This window comes from Protopterus annectens, chromosome 9.part0, assembly GCF_019279795.1.
Source record: "Protopterus annectens isolate FY-2018-M chromosome 9.part0, PAN1.0, whole genome shotgun sequence".
NCBI lineage: Eukaryota > Metazoa > Chordata > Ceratodontiformes > Protopteridae > Protopterus > Protopterus annectens.
This window is the reverse complement of record NC_056743.1, coordinates 1,085,072,374-1,085,085,322: the sequence shown is the minus strand read 5'-3', so window position 1 is coordinate 1,085,085,322 and position 12,949 is coordinate 1,085,072,374.

Below are 12,949 nucleotides of genomic sequence, written 5' to 3'. Positions count from 1 at the left end.
TGAACATTATTCTGCATGTATTGTTCCCACAATTTCCATTTATTTCTATGTAATTTGATCCTTCACTTTTCTAAAAATCATCGCTAGTTTTATGCAGCAGCAAACCCAGCAGTCACTGAGGACCCTCTGATCCTAAGGGGCCCCCAACCTTAGCCAGTTATCTTATTTTGATTTTATGTTACATGTTTATCAAACCAACAAAAGCTAGTACAGCCATCATTGTATACTTAATAAACCAGATTGGTAACAAAAACTCATAGGATAAATAATCCTAAGGATTGTTGCTTCTTCTTCTCTCATAAAATTCAAAGATATCTGTAGTTGTAGTAATGGTATTTTATCAAGTAACAGGCGTCACTAATACATTAAATGTTTACCACTGACATTATGTCCTTGATTAAGTTAAATGTTGCTGATAGACATTCTCTTCACTAAAACTAACATCATACTTGGCGTGAGGCACCCGTGATACCCATGGCTGGGGGGGGGCTCCCTGATCATCTTTGACTATGTGAATGCCCCCCAAAAACGGCCACTGGTTGGAAGAAAATGAAAAAACAAAAAAAAATAAATCACTCATTCTCTTGCATGCTTTATCCTAAACAGATTTGTGAAATGACCTTGTTAGGATAAAGCCAGTAATCGGTGAACAAATGTGAGCAACTGATCTCAGATCTTACCTGGGATTTTAAGAAGAGCAGATGCACCCAATTTTCAAGGATGTTTTTTGTTCTCAGTCAGGGAGTTTTATAAATAATGGCAGGACACCATATGCTATAACTTTCAACTTCTTTGCTCAAGAATTCTGGGCAAAGCCAAAAATCGAGAAAGAAAAGCTCAAAATCAGGAAAGCTTTTTAAATATTCCTCTAATTCACTTAAAATGTTAATAGGATAACACATTTTATGTTAACATGCATTTTCCTATCAATAAAAAGTATGAAATTATACTGTGTGACATTATTGACTGTCTGTAATCCTGAATGATTTTCCAGCAAATCAACAAATTTACAAAGGACAGAGCAAAAATATGAGGCAGAACTAATGTTGCATGATGTATTATTTGATGAAATCAGTGTAAAACTAGTACTGCTATAGCTTATGTTTGTGTGTGTGTGTGTGTGTGTGTGTGTGTGTGTGTGTGTGTGTGTGTGTGTGTGTGTGTGTGTGTGTGTGTGTGTCTGGGGGGAGAGAGTTGCAGTGTAAAAGTAACAATCTGCCCATGATTTCTTTCACTTTCTGTCAGACTTTATCAGTGTTGTTATTATGCTTTTGTGGGATGTGGTTGCAGTGTATGCAAGAATAACAAGGTTATTCCTAATTTCTTTCACTTAATATCACAAATTTAGAGCTTGCACATGATAGGTGGCTATGTCTGGTGGTTTGGCAGAAGCAGGATGTGAGTTAAAGCAAGTGTTTATTGCCATGGCTGTGTAATGAGTAGATTTGTCACTTCAGAGTGCTTTGCCCTGATTGAGTTTTTTGACTGGTGCATTTTCTGTGTGGCATCTGCATCCCCTCACTGTCTCTGTATGAGTTTACCTATGTGCTCTGGTTTCCTTCAACACCCCAAAGAGGTGAATTCTTCTAGTAGAACAGGGCAGATTGGGATTACCCAATATGAAGGGGTATTTCAAAGCCACACAGTTAAGTCTTCTGTACATAGTCCAAGCAGAAACCTATAATTCAAAGTGGAAAGGGATAATAATGAAACAGGGGGGAAGTTCAAGAAACAAGGAGAGACTGGGATTTTGGATGCAGGCCTTTAAGGAGAATAACAATAATCATACAGAATATTATATTCACGAAGTAGCAGAAAGTCTTCTAAGAACAAAGCCAACATGGGAATGTAGAAAGGAGATTTTTACAATAGGGGTGACTGAAATTAGGGATATAGACAGTAGGCAAGAGGGGGGCTGGAATTTATTGGAGAAAACTGGCAAAGGAACCAAGGTATTGGGAGCAAATAACCAGAGAGGGAAAGCTAAAATGGGAAAATGCCAAGAATTTATTTGGACAGCAGGTTAGAGATTGCTTTCCCTATCAGGGATTAATATCAGATTATAGGCAAAGAGAAAAAAATAGGGGGTCCTAAATGAAAGACCAGCACTAGTAGAATTTTTAGTCAAATATAGAACAGAAGCTGACATTAAAAAGGGATAACTAGTACAGCATATAAAATATTGCATGATAACTATAAGAATCAGAGGAGGTTAGAAAGGATTGGGAAGAGAGATTGGATCAGCAGTTCACAAAGAAACAATGGGAACATAATATGTATGTCTCCCAAATATACAACAAAATCTACAAGATTTAGCATTTTTGCTTGTAATGTTTACATAGATATTTTTATACCCCAAGTAGACTCCAGAGAATTTTTTCTCAGGCAGACAGCATATGTTGGAGGTGTGATGGGGAAGAAAGAAGTACTTGGGAACATATTTTCTGGGAGTGCTGTGGGTTGACGGACTTTAAGGATTCCCTGCGGGATGCACTGTCAGAGATGCTGGGTGAGCAGATTGGTGTGACAAGGGAGAGGATTTTCCTGAGCTATGATACAGAATCGGAATTGCCTAGACATGGTAAGGCTTTGCTGTGTCTAATTATGGTGGCTGCCAAAAAAGCAGTTACTAGAAAATGGAAATCAAAATCTAAACCAACTACATTAGAACTAGTGAATATACTAACAGAAATAAAACAACTGGAACTGAGATCTTTGGAAAAGGGTAGAAGCAAACTACATAAGAAAAAAATGGTAATTGTGGGAACAATACATACAGGGGAGGAATGAGGTTTAAAAGAAGGCAGGACTTAAATGAACTATGTAGAGTTTGACTGAAAATGATTGGGTAGATTATAAGTGATGTATAATGCTTGCAACTTAGGAGTGTGTCTGTATGGTTTGTGATGTAAAATGCTTGCAACTAGGATTGTGTCGGTGTGGTTTGTTTTAATTTATATAAATGTATGATTGCCTATGTCGTAAGTGATGGTTTAATAAAGATGTTTTTTTGTTTAAAAAAGGGCAGGAATTGAATAATTTATGTAATGTTGCTTAGGTTATATAATATACAGCAATATATGTGAAGTATAATGAAATGTAAACTTGTTAATACAGTTTGATTACTTTTATATAAATGTAAATTTGCCTGTGTCACAAGTGATAATTCAATAAAGGTGCTTAAAAAAAATTGCACTATGTAAATGCTGAAATTTGTAGATAAATGGGTTACACGCAAGGGATTTAAAAAAAAAAAAACACCCCAAAGAGGTGAAGGTGGAAAGGTGAACTGGCACGCCATCAGTTTTTCTGAATGTGAGAATGCAGTGTGTTTGGGCGTATTATGACAGACCTAGCTTAGTGTTGGAGTATATGTGTGTGTGTTTTGTGTAAAAATATCAACAGTTTATATCTCTGGATACACACTATAATATGACACACATACATAACTCTTCTGGGTAGCAGTAAAAATTGAAATTTACAAGTAATTCCAAAATAAGGCAAAAGATGCATCATAGAAAATCCAGACCCTTAGAGCTCCTAGGGTCTGCTGCCCACACCCACACACCATATACTGTAAAACTGGATTTTGACATGGACTTAGTGATGGCCTCTTCCCTCAGCCATACCCATTCTAAAACCAGTCTTGCCCAGAGGTATGGACCAAACATTGCTGTAGCTTGTGTGGAGGCTGAAGATGGTGTAGTCAGTATTTCATTAATTTTCATCACAATCAAATCTCAGAGATGTGTGCAGAAGGTCAGTATAGCTTATGTTGGAGCTGGGGAGAGTGCGATCATTATTTCTTTTACTTCTCTCACTTCTCTCACAGACCTCAGACATGTGTAGGTATGCAAAGAAGTTCACTATAACATGATAATGTGTTGTGGCAGTGTACTGTCTAGGAGTAACAAATCGGAATACATTAGTGTGATCATTATTTTTTCACGTTCCACACAATCAGACATCAGGTACCTACATATACAGGTGGCTGTCTTTTTGAGGTTGAGGTGAGGAGACATGCTATGTACATGTATGACTTGAAATATATGTCTGTAGCCATTTGTGTCCTTGATTTAATCCCAGTCCAACAGCAGAGATATGCACAAATGGTGACTGTCTTTTCTTATGGAGGTAGGGATGCAGGCAGTATTCCCAGACAGGATTTATGCATTCTTTCAAATATTTGCCTACTCATTTCTTCCTTGAAAGGAAAAATAAAACTGAATTTCTTTTTAGTCATGATTTTTATTCAGACCACCACAGGATCAAAATGAAAAAGAAATGCTTAAAGGCAGTTAAAATCCAAAATGTATTGATAAAATTGCAGCTAGTTAAAATCCAAAGGTAAGCACTTTCATCTCGTCTGTTATTGCTGTAACTTGAAACTTCATCAGATAACCATTGGTTCCTAGTTCACTTTTATCCTTGATGCAATGAATCAGCTGATCCAGAGTCATTGATACTTTAAAGTCAGAATGTTTACTTATTCTTTAAATTATTTAAAAGGCCAGAACAGCTAAATATTTTCCATCTATTTAATGCTTGCAACTTCAGTAAGCTCTGAATGGATAAATAATCATTCAGACCTGGTGGAATAGTTGAGTTCAAATATTTGCCACCATAACTCTTTAGATTCACGAATTAAAGACCAAGGGCTTCCTCTAGGGCACTTATTAACATTCAAGAACCAACAATTTAAAGTTATGTCCATAAATTTTGATTACGTGTCTATATAATGCATTAGCTGACCTTTGCGAGAAAATATCTCAATTGTGCTCATAAATTCTTTGTCTCAATTTGTGTTCTATTTTTCCTGTATAAAAATCAGTATACTCTAAACAAAGAGCGCAATAAACAATACCATTCATTTGGCAGTTGTAATTACCAGAAACTTTGTTTTACTTTACCATTAATGGTAACTTGATTTTCGTTAAAAATGAAAGCGCATTGAGGACAAGAGCCACATTTTGACATCCTACCCATACGATGAAGTTTATTATTCGACATAGGATAATAGTATTTTAACTAGTTGTAATTTTATCAATACATTTTGGATTTTAACTGCCTTTTAACTGCCTCTTAATGCAAAAAATGTGGACAAAGCTTGACAAAATGAGGGTACAAATAGGACATATTTTAGTTGGTTGTCTTTGTGTTTAAGGAAAGAGAAATGCTGTATAATACACATTGGAGCATCTATAACACTATGGCTTAATTAATTTATTTCTCACACAGTTATTACCCTGCTGTCTTGGCTAGTTACAGTGCATTGAAAGGATGTAAGGAAAAGTACAACTGAACAGTAACATTGAATTTCTTTCCTTAGTCATAAATTTTATTAAAACCATAATTTGGTTAGTGGTTGTTTAAAAAAAAAAGAAACTCTAAATTGCACTTCAGATCATCTGGAAAGTGGTGTTTTTTAGAAAAATCTGAAGAGTAAATAGAATGTGAGAAAAGGAAGAAAAACGTAATCTGCATGGTGTGGGGAGCACTGGATGGGGGGAGACAGTAGGAAGTACTGGAGAATGTGTGTGGGGTGAAACAGTAGGCAGTGGAGGACACCATTTCACCTAAGGTCAGCCTTGTTTATGGGTTTGTTGTAATGTAACAACATTGCAACTAGATGCCAGTCAATGTGATTGTCCCTCTGTGTGGGGGGCCAACATAGTATGGTACATAGGTCTGTCGTAATGTAACAGCATTGTAACTTCAGTTCAAGCTGTGCATACTACTACTAAAACTTTGCAGTGTGAACTAAAAGACTGCATAGAAAGAGTGGTAGTGACAGGGTGATACTTAGACTGTAAGTATCCAGGGCATACCTCTTAACCTCTTAATGCAAAAAATGTGGCAAATCTTGACAAAACGGGGGTACAAATAGGGCATATTTTAAATACTGCTCTTATAAACTTTGAAAGTTGCTAAAGTAACAGGATTTGTTTTAATATACATTTTCCGTAGGATTTGAAGTCTGAAACTCAAATATATGCCATTATTTAGTGACTTCAATCTTGAGATCATCCCAGTGATTTGCCATGAAAAAAGATGAACAGAACAAAAATATGAGCCAATCATCTGGACATTCTGCGAAAATTTGTACAGTTGAGAGGTATGGTCCAGGGGGCCTCCAACTTGACACTTGCTAAGGCCCACAGCATGCTTTCACCAACCTTGCTAAAGATCTCACCTCCTGTTTTTTTATAATCTTTACAATATTCAAAAACTTCAATTATAGTTGTTAGAGATTTTGATTTCCATTTTCTAGTAGTTGTTTTTTGGTAACCAATAGCATTAAACATCCTACAGCTAAGGCCTTATTCTGTGTAGGCAATTCAGATTCTGTATCACAGCTCAAAGGAATCACTTCCTTAGTTACAACCATTTGTTCCCCCAACATTTCTAACAAAGTACTGTGGGGAATTTTTGAAATCTGAAAACATGTTACATTCTCAAAATAGTTTTCATGAAAGTTTAAGCATGAAACATACTGCTGGGGAAGCTGACACTAGATCATAGAAACTAATACTAATAAAAACCAAAAGTACAAAAAAATGACAAATTCGTTATGCACTGCCTTCCATCATTTTGTAATAAGCTTCCAGTTACAGTCAAAATAAGTATTTTTTTATTTATTGTGGGGTTTTTTTTGTTAACCAGGTGAGGTGAGCTTGTGTGAGACCCATTTTAGACAACACAAAGGCCCCAAGGAAATACAAGCTCCACAATTAAGACAAGAAAGGTCAGCCTAAGTATTTAAACATTAATGACATTGGTAGTATCTACTGGAGTAACAAAACATTTCAGCAAAATAATAATCAGCTATAAGAGTACAAATGATAAGCATTTATAACAGCAGTGAAAGTAAACATTAAAACCATGTATGTACAAGATATACGAAAATGAAATGGAGAAATGCGCTCATTAAGAGAAAGTAAATAGTTGGAGATGAGGGTCAGTAATTAGAAAATGAAGATATGCTAAGGGAAAGAAGGATGAGGGAATATGTTAGTATAAAGATGCATGCCTTCACACATCCACTATAAAGGATGAACACTCACCTGAGGCTGTAGTGTGCATCACTGTCCTTCCTCCAAGACATCATGGCATTCTGCAGCTTGTTCCACCCTAGTCCTTCCCTCAAGATAGGCATCCACCCCTGCCATATCCATCACAGACCCAAACTGCTGCCCAAATCTGGGTCACATTAGGGCTTTACCCATCTGTTCCAGTGCAGATTGCAAAAGTAGAAAATATCAAGGTGAGTTTTACAGCAGTCAAGTTTTTTTTTTAATTTAATGTTTTCATTTGTTAACCAGGATTTTTTTTTCAGTAATGACATATGGACAGTTTATGGAAGCCTTTCAACTACAATATTTTGGGGAGATGGGACAAAACCATAGTACCCAGTGAAAACCCATGTGGATGCATATAAAACATGCAGACTGCACATGGACAGTGATGGGAAGTTTGGACTGAAACACAGGCCACAGAACTGTAACACAGATTTGTAACGGATGTCATCATACTGACCAACTCCCTCCTTTAAAGTCAATAGGTTAAAATGTGGACAGTCAAACCCAAGAAACTTATGACCCTGTGTAATGCTTTGTACATACAGCCAGATACATACCAGGTCCTTGTCAATGGCTGTGCAATGTGTAGACTTGAAGAAGAAACAAAACTAGCAACATTAAATAGAGCAATAGCTTTATTTACAGATCTGCATCATAGCCTGCAAACAGCAAACCTATTTCATCTAACATGGGATTCTTCATTGCTAATTAATTAACAAATTCACAAATTCATGACATATAATAAAGTCTCATGGCCTACCCACTTAGCAGTCAAATCTTTAAAACAGACACACCAATATTTATTTTAAAACTTCTATTAAAAGTACTCATTGAGTTCAGGATGGTACATAACATTCTATTGTTACTAACCAGACTATTTATTTTCTAGGTATACTGTCCTCTAAATTATACTTTGTTATCTTTATTCCTGACAAATCTTTCAATAGCAAAAAAAAAAAAAAATTGATGTGTAGAGTCTAAAACATTATGCTTAAAAAAGACATTGCTTTTCCTAGAATGTTTAATTTACTCTGTGATATATATCCTGAAAGCTCTAGAAGCTTTTCCTATATAAAAAGCATAGCAACTGTATACTACCATATAAATAATGCATATAATTGTACAAGTAACTAGCTGCCTGATGATAAACATTATATCAGTGTTATATGATGACAAATTGTTAACTTTACATATCCTATGGCAGTATGCTTACAGTTACAGAACCACTGATGTCCAACTGCAAGGTACTGCCAGATATCAAAGCTTATCTTTTGTAACAGCTGAAATGATGTTATAGGACTTTTTCTTTCATATACATAGGCTGGCATGTGGTAGATAAGACCGGACTTAAAATATTTGTCTTGTATACTATATTCCAATACTTGTTCATTACTTAAACAATTCTAAATGAATTGGTTCTGTATCCAGTGATAAATAGGCATGCAAATATTATTTTACCAAGGTTTATCTTGAGTTCTGCAACTAATAATTGCTCTGTTGCAATTTGTTCTGCCACAACACTGGCTTTCTGAACATCATTCATGTAGCCTCTGTTTTCAAATCTACATGTTAACTCATCAAATGCTTCAGTATATTTCTTAAGCCCAGAACAAATCTTTTTCACCCAAAAAAGCTGCATTTTTATTATTCTATTGAATAAATATGGAAAATGTAACTGTCTGAAATGGCTTTCTACAGATGCAGTTCATCCTTGTGCAGAACACACACTAATCTTTTTCTTAGTGTTCAGTCAGTCCCCGTTTGAACTGGTAGTGTTCTGAAAGACTACGCAGTTCTGCTACGATTATGTCAGATATACTCACATCCTTCCCATGATTTCTTTTGTGGAATTTAAACCAGTCGTTAAAGTCTTAAAAATAATAAACTGGAGTCTTAAAAGTGGACCATGGTATTTATAAACTGTGCAGTCCCATAAATGCTGGTACGCAGTATGAATGTACCATTATTCACAGACAGGATGGGATGAGATGTAGGTTAATGCACTACAATCCTATAGCATAGGTACATGCACATAGATCACACACCATGTATGCACACAGTAGATGTGTGTGTGGCCACCAAGTCAGTCTGCCCTCCACCACCGTCTAACATTCATTATCAGTGTCAGGGGTTCAACAGGTGGCACACATACACCTTCGATGCTGGAAGATCAAAAGACTGCAGGTTCTATTCTCAGTCTAGTTGGTTGAAGTAATTTTTTAGTACTGACACTTTGGTGTAGCTTAGGGGATGCTGCAATCGTGAGAGTGCTGTCCTTCAGGTGCGATGTTCAATCAAGGTCCCATCTGTCTGAGCTGGTGATAGCTCAGTAGGATATAAAAGATCCCACATCACTTATTGAAAAGACTACAGGAATTTCCCTTTTGTTATGGTCAAATTTTCCATAGTCAGCATGAATACCATATTGGATCTCCCCTGAAAAATAAGCCATAGGCCTAGCTGCACTAACTTGGACAACAAAACATACATAAAATGTAAAATCTGTAAAAAATATATTTTGAGAGTGATATCTTTCTAATGTTCAATATTACTAGGTTTGTCTTTTCAATGTGTCAGTTCAGTATTTTCATAAGCAGTGATAACACAGAATGCATTACAAACCATTCCATATTTAGTTAGTGATGAGAGTACAGGCAGGACATCAATCAGTGTCACACAGGTGGTGTTAAGAAATTGTTAATTTACTCACACACACATGCAGGGCATACTGACAAAGTGTGGATAATTCACTGTAGATGTAATTTGAATTGGTTTACATTTCAAAAGCTGGCAACATCATTAGCATATATATGAATGCCAACATCCAAGAACATGCCACCTGGGGAAGCATCAGATGTAAGGAGTCTATATGATATGAAGGAATACCTAGCTGCCTTTATGTACCTTTATATGACAGCAAGCAAGGGGAAACATACTTCTCCTCAGTGAAGAAGCAATTTACGTATCTTATAGGATATAGAAATTAAGTCTGCCTGCTTTAGGTGACTGAAAGTATTTCTATGCTTAGGTTCATCCATAATTTTGTAGTTCACAGTGATTTCTTCTTATGTTTTATTTTGGTGAAGAAAAGGAGCACCTCAGATGAAATGAGTTACACAGTGCATTTAATGTCAACATATGACTTATGTCTTCCCCATATTCCTAGCATTTCATTTGCAGAATATGGTTTCCTTTATATTGCCATATCGGACAACCTTAAATGCTTCTACTTATATAACTCTCTCACCCTTTGAAATGTTAAAATATCTGTTATCCCATATCATGCAGGACATGGGGTAGGACTCTAGTTAACAGTGTCTTCAGTAATGCCGGCATCCATGTCCCATATCTTTCCACAGGTCTTGGCATATGTGTCGTTCTGTACTGCTGTATGGGTGTTATTCTGGCTAGTTATATGAGTGCCCCACCTCATTTATAAACCTGCATCCTCTTCCGCATCACAATATCAGTCTTCCAAATCAGCCTGCAAAGGCCTCAGCTCTGTTATATCATCTGCCTTTGGTCAGGCAGTGCATGATTTAGCTGTTGAATTCTTCTGTCCTTTGGTGGTCAATAGTAAAAAGGCATGTGGGCATAAGTCTCCTTTTTTGGGACGTCTGTGGCACCTGTATGGCATTTCTGACAGTGACACATTGTAGTCAAGAATGCGTAAAGTACTATTTCTATGCATAGTACTGTGTGTTCTGCTGCTACTGATATGATAGGGCGATGCTGTTGCCAATGTTTACAGTATAAGCCACTTCTCTCCAGATGTGGTCAGAGACGATTCATAAACTTTCAGCTTTGCTAGCCTTACCTGTGGAGTAGGCTTCATTTGAATATTATAGGTTCATAGGTAGGTACTAGGCTATCGGCCCAGGGGCCCATACAAGCCTAGCCAAAAAATGTACCCTGGCTTTCACCACCCAAGAGAATTATTTTCCTGTGCCCCTGTCGAGCAGAGCCACAGAAGTGATCCTCGGGGTGAATTTCCCATTTCCCATCCAATCATCAAGATTTTTCTTGAAGAGTGCTAATGAGGAGCTCTGTTTGACATAGATAGGTAGTCTGTTCCAGAGTATGGGAAGTCTCTGGCCCATACAAACCTAGCCAAAAAATGTACCCTGGCTTTCGCTACCCAAGAAAATTATTTTCTTGTGCCCCTGTCGAGCAGAGCCACAGAAGTGATCCCCGGGGTGAATTTCCTATTTCCCATCCAATCATCAATATTTGTCTTGAAGAGTGCTAATGAGGAGCTCTGTTTGATATAGGTAGGTATTCTGTTCCAGAGTATGGGAAGTCTGTGGGACAGGAATCTATCCCTCCAACATATTCTGTTTATTGTGGTGACAAGGTTTAGGTCCCTAGAACATGTAGCTCAGAGGGATTGGGATTTCTTTAAGTGGAGCATGTCCAACAGCACTGGGTTTGACATAGCTTTGTATGATAGGCAGAGATCGCCCCTGAGTAGGCGATATGCGATGGAGTAAAGCTGTAGTTTTTTGAGACGGTCTGCATAGGGCATCTGTTTGAGGCCAGTAATCCTCTTTGTGAGGTATTTCTGTGGTCTTCCCAGTTGTTGTAGATGTCTTGTGAGGTACATACCAAAAGGGGCGTTGTACTCTATAATGGGTCTAATGAGTGATGAGTAGAGGGGAACAATTACCTCTTTTTTTCTGGATGAGAATCCTTTTGTGATGAGATGAGACACGTAGAAGGATTCCCTGACCACTGTGGTGATGTGATTATCAAAGGAGAGACTACTGTCCACCTGTGCCCCAAGGTCTCATCACATTTTCAGCATTAAGTAGACTACCAGCTATGTAGTAATTCATGGCTACAGAGTTTTTACCAAAGGGGATGACAATACACTTTTTGGCATTGAGCTTCAGGCCATGGCTTTGACACCAGGTATCTGTCTCAGTGAGGCCCTTTTGTAGTTTGTCCACATCGTTAGGAGTTTCGATTATGGCTCCTAGTTTGCAGTCATCTGCAAACTTTGTTAGCCAAAGACCTTCCGTGTTGGCCTGCACCTCAGAGAAGTAGATACCAAACAGGAGAGGACCCAGGACTGAACCCTGTGGTACTCCACTTGTCACTGGTCTGATGTCAGATTTGGAATCCGCTACTTTCACAGTGTGGGTTCTGTCCGTGAGCCAGTTGGCAACCCATCTTCTGACATAGGGATTTATACCTAGTTTAGTGAGCTTATCTATAATTCCAGAGTGGGGGATGGTGTCGAAAGCCTTGGCGAGATCTAGATAAGCTGTGTGAACCATTTTACCCTCATCTATGGCTTTGGTGACTGCTTCAAAGAAGTCAATCAGGTTTAGGAGACATGATCTGCCTTTTACAAATCCAAACTGGGTAGGGTCCAGAGTTTGGAGATTACCATTGTCTTTGTTTATGAGTTCCATGATGATACGTTCCATGGCCTTGCAGACCAGGCTCGTCAGGCTAATGGGGCGGTAGTTCCCGGGGTCCGTCGTGGCTCCCCCTTTGTGGAGTAGGATAACCGTCATGGTGCGCCATTCAGTGGGTACAAAGCGTGAGGTGAGGCTATGGTTGAACATGGTACTTAGGTAGGGTGCCAGTTCATTCTGTAGTCCGTGTAGAACGCAGCCTGGGATATTGTCAGGTATTATTATTATTATTATTAAGGGATCTGGTGAGGAATTCCCTGCCACTGACAGGTGATCTTTATTGTCACAGTGCTGAGGATGGGCTGGGCTTGGCAAAGACACTGGGCTTGTGTGCATTGTACTCCACAGTAGGATGTGTCCCCTTTTTAGAATCTATGTTCTGCACACTGTCAGTACATTTAATGGTAATGTTGTTAGTACATTTAGTGGTAACATTGTTGCTTAGCT